Source organism: Marmota flaviventris, chromosome 16 (genome assembly GCF_047511675.1).
Source record: "Marmota flaviventris isolate mMarFla1 chromosome 16, mMarFla1.hap1, whole genome shotgun sequence".
Lineage (NCBI taxonomy): Eukaryota > Metazoa > Chordata > Mammalia > Rodentia > Sciuridae > Marmota > Marmota flaviventris.
This window is the reverse complement of record NC_092513.1, coordinates 44,301,525-44,316,618: the sequence shown is the minus strand read 5'-3', so window position 1 is coordinate 44,316,618 and position 15,094 is coordinate 44,301,525. Positions and strand designations below refer to the sequence as shown.

At 39.9% G+C, this 15,094-nt stretch overlaps 1 long non-coding RNA gene across 1 annotated transcript in view; it reads right to left on the bottom strand.

Annotated features, from left to right (window-relative positions):
* Positions 1-460: 460 nt before the first annotated feature.
* LOC139702190 (uncharacterized) overlaps positions 461-15,094 on the bottom strand; it is a 28,262-nt gene continuing 13,628 nt past the window's right edge. The window contains exon 3 of the long non-coding RNA XR_011704769.1: positions 461-609. This is a non-coding gene — a long non-coding RNA (uncharacterized lncRNA). The remainder of the gene's footprint in view (positions 610-15,094) is intronic.

Genomic DNA, 15,094 nt, shown 5'->3' with positions numbered 1-15,094 from the left:
CCTCAATGCTCCTGTTGACTGTTTTGGGTACTGGCATCCTGGGCCCTGCTGGGACGCAGTTTCTGGACATGCTGGGGACAGCCCTGCACACAGGGAGATAAGACAGTTAAGTTTAAAACAATCGAACGATTCCAGCCTCAAGTCCCAATCAAAGAGATTTACTATGTTTTTAAAAAGACACAAATGTTGACCTGACTGGTGAAAAGATCCACGGGAGGCTATGCAGAAGGAGCCGCCCATGAACCACTGAATAAATGTGGCTGCAGAACACGTTAGTCACCATCATCTAGAAATAGAAATCAACCTTGAACTCCAAGATTGAGAAATGCTCTTCAGATAGCTGGCACTGTTTGAGAACAGTTTTTTTGTTAGAAGATTTTAAAATGCACCAAAGATCTATCAATAAGAATCTGGGCAAATTTCCACTTTTGAACGGAATGATTTTTCTCTGCTCTGTCTACAGAGGTCAGGCAAAGTGCAATTATTTGCATAACTCAGGCAGAAAAATTCTGTAGAGGGGAGGGTGGGAAGGAGTGGAGGGTCCTTGTGTTACAGATGGTCTGTCCTCGTTGATCAGGCTCAAATACTTCACTCCTCATTTCTTCTTCCCTGGGAAGAGGGGACACACTGATCAATTCACCACAAAATACATAGCGTGGCATGGGTTGGACATGTGCTTCTGGTGGTAGGGGTCAGGAATGCAGGGTGGATGGAGAGGATAAGGGGTCTTTTTGAGGGGCTTTGTGGTTTGTGTTAGATACTCAATGTCTCTGGTGGTCGATGATGCGCTGTGGTGATCCTGTTTTATAGGAGAGAGAACTTGGGGCTGAAGGTGAACTAAATCTCTCTTTATTCAAGAAGGTCACCATGATTTGGCTAACTCAGAGACCATGGGGTCAGTATGGATCATCTGCCTGGCACTGGGAGAAGGGAGACTATTTTTATTGCCACTTTGGAAGAGCTCACATGTTGACCTTGGACCAGTCTCTCCATTTCCCTGTAGCTCTGCTTTCTCCACAGTGAGAACATCTGACTCATCCGTGTTTTCACACAGCAGTCTGAGGAGACCTAGGTTTTGCCAGAGAACTCTCCTGTGGCATCATGGGACAAATGGGAGGGGCCAGGCAGAGGTGGGTCCAGAGCCCCTAACTCTGCTTCCAAAGTCTTGCTTTTCCTGTTCTATACTTTGGTATTCAAAGATGCTGTTTACACAAAGAGAGTTCTACTAAAAAATGTTTGGAAACCCATTGGACTCGTGTGCCTCCTGAGTTCCCTTCTCACTTTGAAATTCAGATCCCTGCCCCATACAGTGGGGCACACCTGTAACCCCACCAACTCAGGAGACTGAAGCAGAAGGATTGCAGGTTCAAGGCCAGCCTCAACAACTTAGCAAGCCTCTGTCTCAAAATAAAAATAAAAAGGACTGGGGATATAGCTCAGTGATAAAACACCCTTAGGTTTCATTCTCAGTTAAAAAAAAGAAAAAATCACAGCCCCCTGAACTTTGGACAGTTCTTTGTTCCTGGTTTCTTTTCTTGGTTCTGGGAGTAGCAAGATGAGGCTGTGGGCCCAAGTCTTATCTCAGTTTTCCTGTGAGAGCCCGTTTCTATAATTGAGGATCTGCTACAAATTCATGTGTTCTAAACCCTTGGAATGGGAGCAGAGAAGCCTGCCAGCTCTCATTACAAGTTCCACACACTTTGATGGCCTCATTTAGGCAAAGGTGAGTCTCTGCATCTGGTGTTTAAATCGCACAGCCCAGGAACTTGTTCTTTTAGAGTTTCCTAGAAGAAAGGGATGTCTCACAAAATGAGCCTCCAGAGAGGTAGGAGTGGGCTATTCTTTGCTTAAAATATATTGCCTGATGGCCTCAGGGCTTGCTTAGGAAGAGGGAGGAGGAGGCAGTTCAATGCCCTGTAACTGGCCGCTTGGTCTCTATGCAAATGAAGTGACCATCTGCATCAAATAATTATAAGTGGTCTCCCCTGACTGATCTCCATGTGTTGACACAGACTGAGAGGAGGTGCCCCCTTTACGGCCGCTGCAGCCCGGGGAGGAGAGGCTGGGGAGCAGATCACGTGTACTCCTTCACTTGAAGGCACACAACCTGCTGAGTGGACAGGTGCTGGCAGTGTGATGTCCATGGGCAATGAAGCCTGCCTGTCCTACAAGCTGACATCTATATCTCCATCTATCAGGATTTTAAAACTGACACAACATAAGGAATGTCACTCTCTATTACTCTATGTTCACATGTGTCTCTATTGCACTGGAAGCCCTGTGAGCAAATATCTTGGTCACAACAGCCCTCTTATTCTAGCTTGATGGGGTAAACCGCTGTGGGGCAGGGTGGGGGTGGGGCGGCAGTGGTGAGAGTCACTAACTTTCTGGTTTTGTTTTCCAGCTGTGGTTGCTATCCAGCTTTTGCTGAAATGGTTACGTGATTGGTTTTTGTGTTGATAATTCTGGCCAAGTTCAACCCTTTCCTTTGTTGGTTAAATATACTTGGCATTTAGATCTGATATCTGCACACTTTCGTGCATGACAAGTTTTACTTGCTGATTTTCAAAACAGTGTTGCTTTGGAACCCATGTGCTAGCACCAGTGTATCTTGAGTTTGCACAGCCAACTCTTCCTTGTCTGGGGGTTTCCTGATTCTGTCTTTGGCTCTCTGCCCATTCTTTCTCCGTTGGCACTTTTGTCCTAAGAAAATCTTGGGCTGGGCAGTTTCAGGTCCAACTGGACAGACACCATCAGGTGAGGGTTTGTGGTTCAATTTTATGTAACTAGGAGCAGGGAACCTGCTTCTGTTTGCTGAGAGAAGCTAAAAAGGCTTCTGAGAGGTTGAATCAGCGTTTTATAACTGGGAGAAGATGACAGATATATTTCCATTGCATTTTAATGCAGAATTTAAGAAGGTCACTCCAGAGGAAGGGTTTCATATATACCAAACCTCAGTTGTTTTTAAATAAAGACACATACAGATCTATTGGATATTTCTTTTAATAGAAAATAAGATCTATCTATCTATCTATCTATCTATCTATCTAGCTATCTATCACCTGTCAATCATTCTAAAAATCTAGCATTCATTTGTCTTTCTAGGTAAATGCACTTCAGGATTTTTCTAAGTAAAGTGAGAAACCTCAAACAGGACATATGCAGATAAGAATAATTTATTAATGAAAAGGACTAAACTCTTAAAAAATTTTTTTCTGTGCTGGGAATTGAATCCAGGGCTTCAGATATCCTAGGCAAGCACTGTATTGCTGAGCTACACCCCAAGTTCCTCATTGTTTTTTTTTTAAATTTTTGTTTTAGTTGTTTATGGACCTTTATTTTATTTATTTTTATGTGGTGCTGATGATAGAACCCAGTGTCTCACATATGCTAGGCAAGTGCTCTATCACTGAGCTACAATCCCAGCCCCCCTATTGATTTTAATTTGTTTCCATATATACAGTTATTTTACATCATTTTCTTATTTGGTTCTTATGATAAAATTGAGAAAAATTATTATTAAACTTTTTAGATGAGGAAATGCAGCTCTGAGAGAGGAAAGGAGATGGATATAAAGCAATAAGACAGAAATTTGGAAAAGACAGAAAATCAGGGTAGAATTTGGATTATTTGTTTCTAGGAAGTTTTTGTAAGAATTCATCAGTGAATTCTTCATGTGAGTATTTTAAATTATTGATTAAATTCCTTTATTGTTCCTAGGGCTATTGAGATTGTGTATTTCTTCTTAAAGGAGCTTTAGTAATTTGTGTCTTTCAATTTTTCTAATCATCTAGTTGCACATTTATTGGCATCCAATTAATAATATTCTTTTTTTGTAATAGCTATATGATCTGTAGTGATGTTTTATATTTCATTACTGATGTTGGTGATTTGTTTCTTCTCTTCATTTTTCATCAGTCTGGCTATAGGTTTATCAATTTTGTTCATATTTATAAACACCAACTTTTGCTTTTCTAATTTTTCTGTTTTCAATTTCATTCATCTGTGTGTGTGTATGTGGGGGGGACAGTAAGACACAGAGCCATCTTATTGCCCACAGTATGATCTATCCTAGTGATTGTTCTGGATACACTAAATACACACACACACGCACACACACACATTCTGCTGTAGAGTGGAGTGTTTTACAAATTCAATTGGGTCAAGTTCATTAATGGAGCTGCTCAAATCTTCTGTAGTTGCTTTAATTTTCTATCTACTTGTTCTATCTATTATTAAGCAGCAACTTTAATTGTGGATTTGTCTATTTTCTCTTTGACTTTTACCCATTTCACTTCATGTATTTTTGCAACTGTTATTTGGTGCATACATTTGGATATTATGGCCCTCTTGATGAACTGACCGCTTTAAAAGCATAAAACTGTCTCTATCTCAGATAATCGGTGTTTTAAAATCTATCTTGACCACTTCAACTTTCTTTTTTTTTTTGGTACCAAGGATTGAACCCAGAGCTATTAACCAGTGAGCCACATCCCAGCTCTTTTTTTAAAAAATATTATTTTTTTATTTAGAGACAGGGTCTCACTGAATTGCTTTGGCCCTCATGTTAAGTTGCTGAGGCTGGCTTTGAACTCGCAATTCTCTTGCCTCAGCCTCCCGAGCTGTTGGGATTGTAGGCATGTGCCACTGTGCCCGGCTCCAACTTTCTTTCTTTTTTTTTTAAATATTTTTTTTAGTTGTTGATGGACCTTTTTAAAAAACTTATTTATATGTGATGCTGAGAATCAAATCCAGGACTTCATACACGCAAAGCAAGCGCTCTACTACTGAACTACAGCCCCAGCCCTCCAAATTTCTTTTGAAATTATATATATTGAAATTATATATATATATATATATATATATATATATATATATATATATATATATATATAATTTCCATCCTTGTAACTTATTCATATCTTTACATTTAAAATGTTTCTCATAGATGCTATATAATTGAATTTTTTTATAATCTGAGAATCTCTGCATTTTAACTTGAGTGTTTGGATCTTTTATATTTTGTGTAATTATCCATAACTGAGTTTGAATCTCTTATCTCGACACATTTTTTTCTATTGGTCCCATCTGTTCTTTGTTCCTTTAGTCTTCTTTTCCTGTCTACTTGTAGAATAATTTATTTTTTACGGTTTTACTTTAGTTTTTTACTCAATTTTTTAAATATAATAAAACTTGCTGAGTTTTATTATATTTAAAAAATATATTGTTGAATTTTGTCCTGGTGCACTATCAAGTGACTTTGAGTTAATGTGTTCTTTTGATATACTTTTAAGCTTTGGTAGAACAGATTCAGAGCAACCTTTAGTCTGAGTCTAACTGAATTCCATTATGAAGTCAGTATCCTTGTATGGATTCTACTTAATTTCCGTATTTCAAGATCTTCCTGCTTTGTCTGATGGGGCACAAAATCATTCTCAGTCCCATGCAGAGCATTCTATGTATTCATTTCTGGTCATTCTTTTTCTTACCTCTGGAAATTTCTTGTGTTGCATGTTCAGTTCGGTACTCAACCAAAGACTTGAGGAAGCTCATCCACAGATCCTGGGAGTTCTTTTGCCAAGTAGTTTTTGGTGCCTGATTTTCTGCTTCTTCACTATTAGCTTTCTTGGCTTTACTGAACTCTGATCTCTCTCTCTTCTACTCAGCAAAGCTGCTGGTCTGGAAGCCTGAGAACTGACTTCATTACCTGTAGTCGGCCATTGTTCTCTTGAACACAGTCCCACAGTGCCATGGCTTAATGTCTGAAAACAAGCCATACATCTAGTCCCATTTTCTTCTTAAGGCAGGAAGATAAATTCAATTTCTTATTCCATTCATAAGCCAAAATCTTGTCTAATACATCTTTTTTTTTTCTTATTAAAAGCATTTTAGAGTTGGAAATAAATTCCGAGGATGCATAAGGTCAATTCTTGGTCTTCCACTTCTTTGCTTCCAAACCTCATTATAGCTCACTTGCTTCCCAGAACTCCAGAACATTTTGAACTTAGTTTTATTGATAAGTGGATTAAAAATAAAAAAGATGGGTTGGGTCTGTTTATTGCACATGGAATTCTTCATGACTATGTGCTGTTTGCCTCCTTAAACAATCCATAGTACCGCCTGATGATTCTGCAGACCTATAAGAGATGGTCATATTCTTGGTTTTGACCAATTTGCATTTGTTTATTTATTTATTTTCTTTCTTTTCTTTTCTTTTTAGTACTAGGGATGAAACCCAGGACCTCATGCATGCTAGGCCAGGGTCCTTTGTCCTGAGTCCTTTCTTTGTTTATTTCATTTTGAGACAGGGTCTTACCAGGTTGCCCAACCTAGCCTCAAACTTGCCTCCTGCTTCAGCCTCTAGAGGAGCTGGGAGTAGTGTCACTGCACACTGCTGCATACATTTCTTAGAAGAATGCAGATTACCAGTGTCTCTCTGTGTGTCCATGAGAAACTTTGAGTGGCAAGTTCCACTGGTGGTAACAGAAAAGCTCAGGAAATGAAGTTCTCAAAAACTTATATCAAAGAACCCTTAGAGACAAAGGAAAGTGAGTGTGTCCCCTTGAGCGAGACAATTGAAGCAGCAAGCTGCTACTAACATTTTATTAAAAATCTCTCATTTTGCATTAAAAATCCATGAAGAAATCCATGAATTTAACTGAATGTCTCATAGGTTGAAATCACATATTCTTCACACTCTGTGGCTGGAAAGACTATACCACATTTGGCTTATTTTTTCTACTACCACCCAATTAATTTTAGGAGTTGGCCTGAGAAGCACCCTACTATGCTTCCTCCATTTCTGTCAACCACATGTAAGATTAGGCATGATTTTTGGGGATAGGGGTCTCACTATGTTGCAAGTGCTAGCCACAGACTCATGATGTCAAGCGATCCTCCTGCCTCAGCCGCCCAAATAGCTGGGACTATAGGCTCATACCATGAAGCCAGGCTTAGGTATAATTTTTACTTTCTCCTTCTCCTTTGAATCTTAGTACCACAGTAGAACAGGAATTGATACCTTGTTACCTTGATTTTTGGAAGTGGCTCCCACCTGCTCTGTTGGCCCCATGAATGGGCGCCTTCTCTGTGGCGACATGATAAATGGCCTGTGTTAACATGTCTGGAGCATTTCTTATGATTCCCCCAGAGTCTGGAGGCAGAAAAAGGACCCAGCCTTTAGTGACGTATGAAGTTAGATCAAGGTGGCTAAGAGCTCTGAGTTTTCTTGAAACCATTAAGGATTTAATTGATTTTCAGTTAATTACTTTTTCTCTTTGATCCCTGATATGTAGACTTCTCTACCTCTCTGCCTCTCCCTCTTAGCTGTAGGGAGTGGTATAGGAAAAGGGGGACTAGAAGATGGGTCAGAAGGTCAGCTCCTGAGTGCCTAAGGCAGAGGAAAGAGCCACATTGTTATTCTGCTAGTCTCAGCTCCTGTGTGCCTAAGGCAGAGGAAAGAGGCACACTGTTATTCCTGCTAGTCATCTGAATGTCTTTGTGTGGTAGGGAGATCTGAAGTCATTGCTTTTAATTTACTAATGGGAAACAGAGACTCAGAGGGGTTAAATAATTAGCCCATGGTGACGGGTGGAGTAGAGAGAGGGAGGAAAAGGGGACACTCCCCAATCCCACTGTTCTTAACATTGTGCTTCCTGTGTGGTCCAAACCCTCAACTAAGTGACATCTGCACTTTTAAAAAAATACAGATTTGCTTTTCTAAAGCAAACACGTTTTATGAAGTGGAGATCAAGTCAATGTAACATATTTGGTCCAATCAAAGAATGAGTCGAAATCAAGTCAAACCTCAGGGTGCAACAGGACAGCTAATTCATGGAAGTTCCCTCATTGGTCACAGCACCGAGCTCTACTTGAAGCTTCTCTCTGTAGGGACACCTCCAGGGGCATTTATCCTAGAGTAATCATGAATGTCCTTGCAAAAATTAGTTGCCAGAATTCTATGTGGAAAGGGCTAATCTTTATTTCCCCAGCATTTTAAAGGTGTTACTTTAAAAATTCTATATGCAATCTATAGTGTAAATAAACTGCTGTCTTTATGTAACGTACACATAATTTCATACCTAGGTCTAGTCTGCTAGCCGTCCTTGGACACCTGAGGTATGCAATGAGAATAGCAGATAAATCCTAAAAAATCCTTTGTCTTAGAGTTACCACGTTCCATATCCAGTTTGCAGTTAGTCAAGGTGTGGGCCGCTGAATTCTTTAAGAGTCAAAATGGACTTGTGGCTCAGTGGTAGAGCACTTGCCTTATGTGTGAGGCACTAGGTTCTATTCTCAACACCATACATAAATAAATGAAAAAAATAAAGGTCCATCAACATCTAAAAACAAATTAAAAAAAAGTCAAAATGCAATATCTGGCAACTAGTAGAAAGTCGGAAATTAACTTACTTTGTCTTAGACTGTAAATCTTTCTATTTTATAAGGTAAACTCTTCTTATTTCCAAGACTATCCTTAAATCTTAAATAGAGACTATTATTTAAATAAAGGTTATTTTCAGGTGCAGTAGTGCAGGCCTATAATCTCAGTGTCTTGGGAGGCTGAGGAAGGGGGATCTCAAGTTCCAACCTGGCCTCAGCAACTTAAAGAGGCCCTGAACAACTGAGCAAGATCTTAATAAATATAAAAAAGGACTGGGGATGTGGCTTTAGTGGTTAAGCACCCTGGGTTCAATCTTCAATCCCCAATACCCCCCCAAAAAAGGTTAATATTGTAATCAATGCAAAGAAAAAAATGTAGAGCTTGGTTCAGATTAGAGTGGTGCTTGAACTTGGTTCTTTTGAGGAGGCTATATTCCTGCTGTTTTGAAAATCCGTCTCTATTTGACCAGGTGGAGCAATCTTACTGTAATTAAGAAGAAATAGTGGGTTCATTCTTTGGAGCTGAGCTGTGCAGTACAATAATCGTTAGCCGCCTGTGACTACATAGCACTTGAAATGTGGCTCAACTGGGTAGATAGCACTGCTGTGGACCTCTTTCTACAGTGGTAGTTTGTTTCTTATTATCAAAAAAGCAAGAAGCAAGGGGGCATGGTCAACTGGGCAGACCTGAAAGGAGGGCTAAGCTAAGGAAGTACCTGAGCACTAAATTCTTTCAGTTCAGCCTCAGAGTGTTGGTGAATGTGGCAAGTACCTCACCTCTCATGATTCTTTTGGGATATCTCTGGGTTTTCACTCTTTAAACTAGCATTGTCTAATAAAATATAATGTGGACTGCACATGTAATTCAGAGTTTTCCTGTAGGCCCATTATAAAGAGAAAAAGAGAAAGAAAAAAACAGGTGAAGTTAATACTATTAAGATGTATTTTATTTAACCCATTATATAGAAATTATTGTCATTGAAATATGTAATCATTGTAAAAGTCATTCATCTTTAGACTGGGGTCCAGAATAAAGGGAGAATACATCCTGGCTGTATTCCAGTTTGTATAGATCATACTAAAGTATAAGTATGGTCTTTGAAGAAATTTATCAACTTAGATTAATGTGTATCTCAAGAAATCTAACTGCAAGTAAAAAAGAAAAGAACTAGTTATCTATTGATTGCCTAAAATGTGCTGGTTGCTTTTTACATATTATTTCATGAAATCCTCACCTTATTAGTGTTATTATCAGTCCCTTTCACTGTTAACAAAACTGAGATGCAGAAGGATTAGGAAGTCTACCCAAAGAAACAATAGAGGAGCTAGTACCCCCAAGAGCCCCTACTGCCTGAAGGTTGACATAGCCTAATTCATCCTAAGATTTTAGAGCACCCTATACCCAAGGATAGTTAACCTTAGATTTGATCATTAAGCCCTTTAAAACCAAGCAAGAAACAATACTTGATTTCCACTTGTAGTATTTATTTGATAAGTCTGATACATTTAAAAAATGAAAAGGTGAAGAAAAACACATTCATCTTGTAAATAAATGAATAAATAGACACATAGGTGTATAAATAGAGGATATTTTTGCAAATGGGAAATACTGGACACAATGGCTGTTGTTGGATAACATTGGGCAAGTATGCTATTCATTTGCCTCTCTCTCTCTCTCTCTTTTAGGTACTGGGGGTTGAACTCAGGATCGCACTGCCACTGAGCTACATCCCCAGCCCTTTTTATTTTTTATTTTGTGACAGGGTTTCAGTAAGTTGCCCAGGTTGGCCTCAAACATGCAATCCTCCTGCCTCAGCCTCCTGAGTCCCTGGGATTACAGGTGTTTGTCACTATACCCAGCTTCATTATCCTCTTAATGTCTCTTTTGTCAATTCATGTTCTTGCTGAACACTTAGAGTTTCTTATATGTTTATTGGCTACTGAATCTCCTCCCAACTGGTAAAGTGAGGTAGAGTCCAGGAAATACAGTTGTGGGATGTGATCCTGATTTCTTTGCTAAGGCTCTAGCTTTCCTTTCCAAATAGTTTGGTTTCTTACACACTATAATCAGGGCCATTTTCCAATTTGGAAAAACCTAGGCTGGTTGTGTGCAGAAAATGGACATGGTAGGTGGCTTCATGAGTTAAGCACAGTGGATAAGGACGACTGGCCTTTGAAGGACTTGGGGAGACAGCAGAGACTTCAGAGGGAAAGCTACCAATTGAACATACTCAAAATAACATACAAATGAGCACCAGGTCACTTTGTTGTTGAAGGCTGAGTACTCTAACTGATGAGCAAATATGCCACAATTAGTTCAAGATCAAGCATACACATTGAGCTACAACCTCATTGTGCAAACTCATTCAAGAGCAATTTCATCCCAAGTGCTTTCCTTAGTACTTCCATGACATTCAACAGATGCAAAGATTAAAAGCCCTGGTTGCATTTGGAGATTAAATGTAAAGGCGTGCAAACTATTTTTTCCTGGTCACATGAAGTCTCTGGATCATTGTGGTCAAGTTAGATTCCTCACTTTTGGAGAGATGAATAAATCCATTCTAGAAGCTTTCTGTATGGGAAATACTAAATTAATGGAAATTGTGGTATATTTTCTGAAGGTAGTGGGCACATTTAACTCAGACTAGGTGAAGAAGGACATTACAATGCACCACAGTTGTTATGGTTTTAATGTGTCCCCCAAGTTTCATGTGTTGGAAATTTAATCCCCCAATTCATATGTTGATTATATTTGGAGATGGGGTCTTTGAGAGATATTTAGAATTAGATTAGGTTAGGTGGGGCCTCCATGATGGGACTGGTGGGGTTTTAAAGCAAGAGAGACCTGAGTTGATACATGCTTGTTCTATCATGCCATGTGCTGCCTTCCACCATGTAATGATGTGGCAAGAGGGTCCTCATCAGATGCCACCCAGATGCTGGTGTCATGGCTCTTGAACTTCTCAGCCTTCCAAGTGTGAGCTAAGCAAACTTCTATTCTTTATAAGTTACCCAGTGTGTGTTATTAAGTTATAGCAACAAAAAATAGATTAGGACATAAAGAGTTTTGTTTTAATGTTTTAAAAACTGTGAGGGGGATTATCAAAATAGCTAAAGACCACTTTATGCTCTAATAAGATCACACAATCAGGATATGCTGATTTGTTTTAGATGTGATTGTTGTTTTTATATTATAAGTCCTTGCTGGTCTTGCAAATATAGGTTTTCATGAAGAAAAAAATGGAGATAAAATGACCCCCAATTCGAACCAAATTGCTATGGTATTTTGGTGTGTCAATGGAATTACGTTCTTTACAGCAGTGATTTTTAGTCACGTGCACTGAGTTAGATTGATTGTCAAATTTGGGGAACAGAAAGAATTTCCCTCTGGGGTGTACTGGCAATTATTTCTCAGTTGTTTTTGCCCTGCCCTGGAGCATGAAGCCAATATCATTTTTAGGATCAGGTGAGTTTATCCAACATGATCAATTTCCTGTGATTGTCTGCTGTTGTCACTGGGGGGAGGGGAAAGCATCCCTCCTTGATCACTTTGACACTAAAAGCTGTCATTTGGAAATTGACCAGGACATAAAAACTCTGAGCCCCTAATGACAGCCACAAAAAAGATCAAGAGACTTAAATGAAGTCGTGGGGAGAGTCGGGATTGTGCAAAGCAGGTCCCCCCTCGCTCATGCCTCTACTGCTCCCTCTAATGAGGTACAGCACTGGGTAACTGGTGTCAAGTCACAATGCATCAGCCTCTGGAGTGTTCTGGCAGGGCCTGAAGAGTAATGTGACATGGCAGATACAGTAGAGGATAATGAGTCAAATTCTCCCCGTGCTGAACATTGCCTGATAGGAACCGCAGGTGCTGAAGAAGGCCATGTGTCACCATTTAGAGGAGCAGTGGGCTCCACTGCCACATCTGGACAAGGAGACTTAGTTGATGCTTTTGTGGATTTGCTGGGAACCTGGCCAAATCACGTGAGTGAGATTGTCCCCTCGCTAGATGGATCTAAGAGCACTTTATCTGTTGCCTGGAGCCTCCCTCTTGGGGTCTATTTCTGTCCTCCAGACCTTTCAGCTTGCTGGCTTTTGAAGGACTTGGGGAGACAGCAGAGACTTCAGAAGGAAAATACAAATTGAGCATACTCAAAATAACATATAAATGAGCATCAGGTCATTTTGCTGTAGAAGGCTGGGTACTCCAATAAGCAAACATGCCCTCATTAGTTCAGGAGCAAGCATGCCCACAGAGCTACAGCCCTATTGTGCAAACTCCTTCAAGAGCAATTTCACCCCAAGTGCTTTCCTTAGTACTTCCATGAAATTCAACAGGCACAAAGATGAAAAGCCCTGGTGGAACACAGTCAAAATAGCAGAATGAAGTAAGAAAATGACAAAATAAGAGGAAGAAGAGGAAGCCAGAAATAGTCCCAAAGAGGGAAACATTCATTTCGTTGTAGGAGGATGAAGAGTATACAAAAGGGGAGGAAGAGGGAGAAGTCATTGGGAGCAAATCTTCTTTTCAAAATTCTTAATTAAACATTTCAACAGACAAATAAAAATTGTATAAGTTTATGGGGCCCACTGCGATTTATTTTTAATTTCATTTTACTTATGAAGCGCTGGACATTTAACCCAGGACCTACTAGTGTGCTCTACCACTAGGTTACCACTAGTAGTACTTTGTTATATGTATAGATTGTAGAAAGATTAAATCAAGCTAATTAACATACCCATCACCTCACCTACTTATCACTTTTTTGGAGTGTGTGTGATAATATTATTTAAAATTAATCTTCTGGTAGACAATCCATTATTTTTTACTATGGTCACCATATATTGCAATAAATCTCTAAAATGTATTCTGGAGGCACACTTCCAAGAAGGTTTGCCCTGATGGGGATTAACTGGGTGGTAACTGTAGGCAGGTAGAGGGTGGTTGGAGGAGGCGGGTCCTTGGGGCCACTTTTGAAGTATATATTTTATTCCTAGTCTGCAGGGAATTTTATTCTCTGTCTCTGTGCTTCCTGGTGGCCATGCGTCAATCCAGTCTCCTCCACCACACTCTTCTGCCATGATTATCTGCCTCATCTTTGCAATAGAACTGGCCGTCTATGGACTGAGACCTCTGAAACCTTGAGCTCAAAATAAACTTTTCCTCCTCTAAAATTGTTCTTATCAGGTCTTTTGGTTATAGTAACAAAACACTGATTAAAACATATGCTGATGGGCTACTTCAGTGGAGAGCTTGGAGATGCAGGGGAGAAGGGTTACCATGGAGAGTTGGGTGGAGGAGAGTCTGCACACACTATTCCACACAGCACGGAGTGGTCCTTAGTATCAGGGTATAGGGCAGAGCATTGACAGAGATGTGAGTGGGTTGACAGATTTATTTGGGAAATGTCAGGGGCTAGAAGGAAATTCTCCTTCAAAGAATAGCCTGACATTTACAAGAAACAGCCCCCTGGGAGACATCCTGCCTGGGAGACATCCTGCAGCTACCTATCTCCCTGGAACATCCTGCGGTTATCAGATCTTGCAGCTGGCAGTTTTACCACCCACATCCAGCAATTGCTGATTAGAGAGCTTCCCTATCCCCAGCATATAAATACCCCTGTGTGAACAATAAAAATTTGCAGCTTGATCAGAACTCCTGTCTTGCTGTCATCTCTCGTGTCTCTTGTCCCTTCATTCCTCCCCACCTAGGTTCGCTGCCCACGTTGATGTGTCCTGCTTGTCGGGAAAGGGAAAGAAGCCAATATGTCCCTCGGACTGTTTATCTCTTCCCAATAAGCATGAGATAGTCAACAATTATGAGACAAATATATGAAGTGGTGGTTGGATATTTGAGAAGAAAGGAAAAGGTATAAAAATCATCTTTCTTTTTTTGAAAGTGGGGGAGTAAACTAAATAGGGGAGCATGGCAGGGTGTGCAAGCAGAATGAGGCCTGAGGAGTTGTGTCATGAATTTAATGAGGGAACATGAATGTGTTTTCATCTCGGGACTCACATGTCTGCTGTGGCTCCTCTAAGGCTAAAGGAAGCCTTTGCAACATGATGAACTGCCTGGTCTGAACCAAGCAAGACCCAGGCTTGAATCCTGGCTTTGTTTTTCACTGTTTTTTAGATTTAGAGGATTTTTTTAAAGACATTACAAATTAGTTGTCTTATAAATGAAATGGAAATAATTCCTACTACAATTATTATTCCTATCTAAAGGGACTGAAGTTTGTCCTTATAAACTTGCTCCAGGCACTGACTTTTCTTAATGCATGCTAACTTTTGGTAGCTCATGGATATGGGAAGAAAGTTCTGGAAGTGCATCTCAAGACCTGGTGCAGTCCCTCAGCATTTAGCACATTAGAAATTGCAGAACTGGACTGGGGATGTGGCTCAAGCAGTAGTGCGCTCACCTGGCATGCATGGGACACTGGGTTCCATCCTCAGCACCACATAAAAATAAAATAAAGATGTTGTGTCCAACAAAAACTAAAAAAACATAAATATTAAAAAAAATCTCTCTCTCTCTCTTAAAAAAAGAATACAAACAACAATAAATTAAAAAAAAAGAAATTGCAGAACCAACATTTTCTTAGATGCATAGAAGAAGCTGTATGATGGTAGAAGGTTTTCCTACAGTTTTGAAGACCGATAATAAACAATCAGTTCCTTAGAAAATAAGACTTAATCCAGCATTTTACCACTT